Source organism: Alosa sapidissima, chromosome 15, assembly GCF_018492685.1.
Source record: "Alosa sapidissima isolate fAloSap1 chromosome 15, fAloSap1.pri, whole genome shotgun sequence".
NCBI classification, from domain to species: domain Eukaryota; kingdom Metazoa; phylum Chordata; class Actinopteri; order Clupeiformes; family Clupeidae; genus Alosa; species Alosa sapidissima.
In genome coordinates, this window is record NC_055971.1 from 17,184,416 (window position 1) to 17,191,120 (window position 6,705).

The following is a 6,705-nucleotide window of genomic DNA, read 5'->3' on the forward strand; positions in this document are numbered from 1 at the left end:
AATCAAGCACCAAGCACTGCAAAATTAATGCAGACTGCATGGTGCTTGATTAATACATCTGTGAAAAGGGACCTGATGAAACCCATGAATATACACCAATCCGCCGCGAACTCTATGGGCGCCGCCATCTTGCCTGTCGCCATTACTGCGTGCCTGCGGAGTGTGACGGTGTGACACTTGCCTGTGCCTTCTAATGACTTTTCAATGAAAACATCCTGTTAGAGAATATCTAATAGGAGATCATGCTCATGAAAAAAATGTCAGGTGAAAGGGAACATTGGGTAGATGATGTCAGGCACTGGCAAAACTTACAGATGAAGGTAATTTATTGACAACATAATGTATTAAGATGTGTATTAATTAATGACAACAATTAAACCGAACGCTGTCATTACTAGCTTTGTTGCTAATATGTTCACAAGCTTTAGAAGTTGCAAATAACTATTAGCCACGACCACTGTAGCAGTAAAATACATATTCTTACATGTATTCAGGATTATTTTATTAATAGTATGTATTTCATCCACTTTTAACGCACATCTTGGTCCTCCACTCGACCAGGAACTATCCGTAAGGCTGTAAACATGGGCAGTCAATGTGCAACAAAGGTTTGTGAATTTCACAAACGGTTTAATTCTAGGTCTGTATATTCGTAGTGTTGTTAAAACAGCCGACCACAAAACACGCTTTTCCCGGCATCACTGAACAGCATACGTACTAAATAAAAACTAAGAAAAAGAAGAAGATTTCACATCTACAGCTAACGTCTGCTACAGCCGCCTATACGGGACCAACACGTTACTTGGCTACTTTCTTAGCAGCAAGGCAACGCAGTAATGGCGGCGCTGCTTTACTTCCGTGTTTCGCCGGATTTGTGTATAGCCTACCTTGAGATGACAGAGGGATTTTAGAAGTGAAGTGATTTAGCAGATTCCTTGGCAAGTCAAATGAGATGGTTAAACATACTCTAGGGCCTTAATTCATTAGCATATTTACATCAGACATTCCTGTTGCTACTGGTGTGACTTTGAGTGCCGACTGGCAATGTGAAGTGGATATAAGAAATCACTGTGTGTCAGGATAAGGAGGACATCTTTTCATAGATGAGCACAGCGGGGATCCCAGAAAGCTGTTGAGCAGGTATGGCGTGGACGCGGCCCAGACCTGGCTTAGCCGTGCCAGGCTCCGCCACCTCCTGGGGTCTCATAGAGAGACCCCTGCTGTGGTGAAAGAAGCACGATGCTGAGTGGAATAATTGGGACGGCAGAGCCCACATCTAAAGGCTTAACTTAGTGCCTGAGAATCCGATTCCGTCAAGTGACCCAGGCACTTTTGGAAAGCAGCAGATGTAAATGTCAGGGGAAGCGAAGACGTAGCACTGTAACGTAGACGTAGCACGTAGCACTGTACTTGGGCTGGTGACAATAATAAAGTGACTAAAGCTATTACCACAACCTCATTGCGAACCTCTGTAGCTCTTCAATTCCAAATTAGCATAATAATGTACAGTGCTCCCAGACATACAGTGTATGTGTGAATGACTTCATGGCATTAAATGTGATAAATCTATTATCTATAAATCTATTCTTCATGTAATGTTCTTATACGGGTCAAAAGGTAAGGAAAATATGAAAAGTTCACACTCTTCTGTTCTTCTCAGCATGTTACTTCATGTCAGTCTCATGGCTTCTAATGACACAGTTAGCCCAGGAAAGATGTCATATTTTTCAAACACCTCAGACTAAATAATTTTGTCGAGCTGTATTTTTTTTTATTCGTAAACATACAGTGCTGTTGTTCATGTTCTCTCACAGCAATCAAAGGTAGTTGAAATTGTGCTCTAATATACAAGACACAGAAGACTGAATAAGCTACTTGTGTTTACGTTTGCCCTTAGTTTCTATCCCAAGAGGCAATAACTGAACGGCGATGGCAGCTGCCTTCTTAATAAACCCACAGCCTTTTTTCAGTCCTTCAGATGCAGTTTTAGTTCAGAGAGACGGAGCCACCCACCCCCTGTAATTATAGGAAGCGTGTACTGGTGGGTGCCAGTGAGTCATCTGGTCATTATTTGGCCAAGAATCTGTTTGTTAGTGAATCAGTGCAAGTAAACATGCATTACCACATCTATGTGCAGCATATGTTGACATGATGGTCCATCAGGCAGTTGTGGAAGAGTCCCCTTACTTTGTTTGTTTACTCACTGATTCATCACAGTTGTTTAATATCTTACTCACGCAAGTCACTACATATTCAGTCGTTCATGTCTTTATTAGTTAACATGAGCAAAGTATTGCTTTTTCATATTCATTCATATACACTTATACATTATACATGTACATACATTTATACATTGGAATTGGAAATGTCTGTCTATGTATAGTCTAATGTACAGTCTATTCTCAGTCCTCAGAACTCAGTCTACTCTCAGCCTATAGTCATCTCATTTGAGTTTCTATAATCATCCATTTACCCCCTTGCTGAGCTGCACTTGTCTCTAACAGAGACAGACAAATCTCAGTGACATATAATCAATGCGCCAGGAATCATTTCCTCATTTGCAGGGGTGGGGTGGCTTTGTCCTGCCACTCAACACTGGATTGACAGGGTGTGGACACCCACATCCAAGATCAAACGGAGACAGCGAGATGTGAACTCTCAACAGGAAGGGAAATTACCTGAGATGTCTCAAGCTGTGGTTTTATCCCTGAAAGCCTGTTGGCCTTGAAGAAAAGCTCAGACTGATCATAATTCAATCGGGACTCAAAGCTGCAGCTTCATGCCAGCACCAATCAGATGGACATACAAATGAATGGTTAGTCACAGAAATTCATGTCTAACAGGCAATGATTGAAGATTAGATTGTAGAGTTCACCATGTTCACCAAGCTTAAAATTATGTGTCTTTATTCACAGTATGAGCCACACTTTTTTGAGCACTGTCACTGCAGAATTATTTCTATTTCTGCACAAAGTTTTGATTGAAAGAAAGCACTTAGCCCGAATCAGCATCCACCCTCTTTAAAAGCTATTATGCACCAACTGTGTCACACAAAGAAAATAAAATATCCATTTTTCCAAAAGAACACATAAAGAACCCTTGGGATTTAAAAGTTTGTCATATGGAGTAGTTAATAATGCCTAATGCATCCACTGGATGCTTAATTTGTCTGCATTTAAAAGGCTATTAGATGGATTCCAAGCATCATCATTTACTTACTCCAAATGAATGACTGAGAGAGTTATTAAAGAATGGAAACAAGAGTAGCTGTCCATCATTACTTGAGAATACAACACCACAAGTCAAATCTAGACACTCATGACAATACACAGTACTGCTTTAACCAGTGTTGCAATCTCTCTCTATGATATTCCAACTACTTATGGGCTATTACTGAGAACTTGACTGTCTTTTTTCAGCCATGTGATCTTGCTGTGGCATTAGTGGAAGCTAAAACCTGTCATGCTTCTATCAACACAACTAAACCGGACAGGACTGAAAAGGACTTTTAAACTGGTAGGCTAACTAGAGTAGCTATTGATGTGAAAGAAAGAATGTGTGTGTGTGTGGTTTGGGGGGGAGGGGGTCTGCTGAGCATTAATCCACTACAAAACAGCCATTTTAAAGTGATGGTAAACTAAATCTATCTAAGCATAAGTTAATTTGAATGGGTGGAAATTCAGATGTAGGTCTACTGTAAAAGTGACCACATTTTCCAATACCGTTGTTCTATAGCTTTGATACAGGTATCAAAAGAGGCAGCATGCTGATTAGATCTCCACTGAGGGCCGCCCTCTTGACTACCTTGTTAAAATCTGTCACGTAGTGCACATGCTAACATACAGAGCCCGGGACATTGATACATTGATACGATCACAGGCAACACAGCACTGTTTTCATCTATTTTGCTTGTCATGTCATATTAGCAAATGTAAAATTCACTCATGCATTAAGGCCATGAGATGTTCATATTTTCTAAGCAATGCATTGAAGAGACATTTGTCAACATCAACAACTTTGGAATTTACTGTGTTAAGTACTGGCCTTTATTTGCTTTGTTATATGCATCATCAACTCTAATACAATTTAGTCTATGACTACTGGTTTGAGTATGTTCTCTTTTACAATAAAGATAAGACATATACTTTCCACCTGTTGCCAATTCCAAAACTGCCATTGTACATTTTTACACAACTTATCTAACGTATTCCCATGAGCAAATGCTGATGGATACTGTCATAGTTGTTCCATTATGTGGCACAAGAAAATAAGGTTTTGTAGCATCCCTTAAGGTCATTGTATTTGTTCCTTTAAATGTCCTGAAATTCCCCTAACAATTCTATAACTGCCCCTAAATGAATCACTTGGATGATGCAGTTACACAGTTACAAAACAAACTCAATCAAACTGAATGTGTGAGAGTCTGACCAACTACTCGTGATGCCTTCTCAGTGTTTTTTTCTGCTTGTTAAGTGGCACCGGTTTTGCGTCATCCATGTACTATTTTGTAATGCTTGAGACGATCTCAAAAACACATTAGCCATGGCGGTTATGTGCCCATTATCTTAAATGTCAAAGCCCTTGCATGGGACTCTCCAGTATCTTGAAGAGTTGGAATTCTGAAATTCATTTTGAGAGAGTCTACTACTTGGGCTAACACTGCCTACACCAGGAACCCATCTACCTGCCACTTGGCTTAATTACATGTTTTTCAAAAATTGTAAAACAAAACCGCCATGCATACTCGTCCACCAACCAGCCAACCCGAACAGCAAAAACTTTTATTTAGATGGAACTTCAGAGAGATTATGCTGTCACTGGGATGTTTTGGTAACAGAGCAAAGGCTAATCACGATAATTGGGCTTCATTAAGTCTCAATCAAACAAGATGTGCCACATAATACATAATACATGTATAACACACACACACACACACACACACATGCAGGCAGACACTACATCAGAGGTGGAAAAAGTACGAAAATATTGTACTCAAGTAAAAGTACCAATACCTTGATGAAATATTACTCAAGTACAAGTTAAAATACCGATCTGAAAATGTACTCAAGTAAAAGTAAAAAGTAGTTCATTTAAAATGTACTTTAAGTAAAAGTTACTTAGTTACTTTTTTTTGGGGGGGGGGGGGGGGGGGGGTACCAGAACAACCAGTTTTACCAAAGACTTTCTAATGAGGAGATACAGCACTCAAAAAATCCTCTATAGTAATGCATGGGGTTAGTTTGTAACGGCAAGTTGTCTACACATCATATGTCTACACATATCACAACCCTTCCGTGGCAAAACGACGACATGTGAATACATTGAGCCAATCATGTGGTGTGTTGTAAAATACATTGAGCCAATCATGTGGTGTACTGTGAAGACATCGTGCCAATCATCTGTTGTGATCTCGCTGCTGGAGCAAGATTGGTGTCGTGAAGCCTTACGCACACGCATTTCTGCTGAAATAGATGCACGATAAGTGCCCAAAAAGTGTTGCAATATGGCCGCCGAGTGGAGGTACTTGCCTGAAAAGGACGTTGAGAAATGGAGATCTATGTGAAAAATCACCGGAGTTCTCCTTTAAGTTTGAGCAGTAGTTGATTTTCAAAGTTAGTTGCACTCATCCTTGGGTCGCTTTGCAGTGAACAGTAATCCAGCACAACTGAAAAGCCCCTCACAGGCAGCTGAGGCAGGCAGGCCAATATTGAGTTGCAGAGAGTTTTTTTTTTATATTTGGAAACGAGCAGAAGGTTCAGCAGATTAAAGGGCGTCGTACTGGGGGGGAAAGTGGGAAGTATAGGGCCCCAATGGAGGAGAGGGCCCGTGAAAAGCGGAATACAGGGGGCACAACATTTTCACCAGGCATTAGTAATAACTCAGGTAATCCACACATAAAAAATCCAAACAACTCCATAAGTAGAGTCATGTAATGAAGTGGAATAACACAGGGGAAAAGTATTGAACACGCTAAGAAAAAGCACTAAGGCAAGGAAAGGGAAGGAACGAGCTGGAATCTGTATAGAGAGTAGTTATCCTTTCTATCTGTGCAAATTAATATAAGCTTGGTTAGTAGCCTAAATATTGATGGGCTATAAAAAGGTTTTTCATTACCAAGGTGTCACACAAGAAACATTTCATGATGGATAAAAGCAAAAAGCTCTCCCAAGACCTTTGCAACCTTATTGTTGCAAAACATATCAATGAAACTGGTTACAGATGCATTTCAAAACATCAGAATCTTCCAGTAAGCAGCATGGGAGCCATTATCTGCAAGTGGAAGAAACATCACTGCATCATCAACCAGCCATGCACAGGATCTCCTCGTAATATTTCTGACCAGGGAGTCAGAAGGATAGTCAATTCCAAGAGCCAAGGACCACTCGGAGAAAGCTCCAGAAAGACTTGAAGGCAGCCAATTCAATTAAATAGTTCTGGAAGTAACTAAAGATCAGGATTCACAAGAGGGACCCCTGGAATCTGTTTAGAACAATGGGCCAAAATCAGACCTGATACTGCGACCAATAAGTTTTGTCATACAGGAAATGTCTTGAAGCTGTCTTTACAAACAAAGGCTTTTCCACAAAGTATTGAAGAAATTTCAGTAGGCACGTTCAATACTTTTTCCCTGTGTCATTCCACTTTAATACACAAAACTCTTATGTTTGGATTTTTTATATGTGTGTTAATATAATGTGTGGTGAA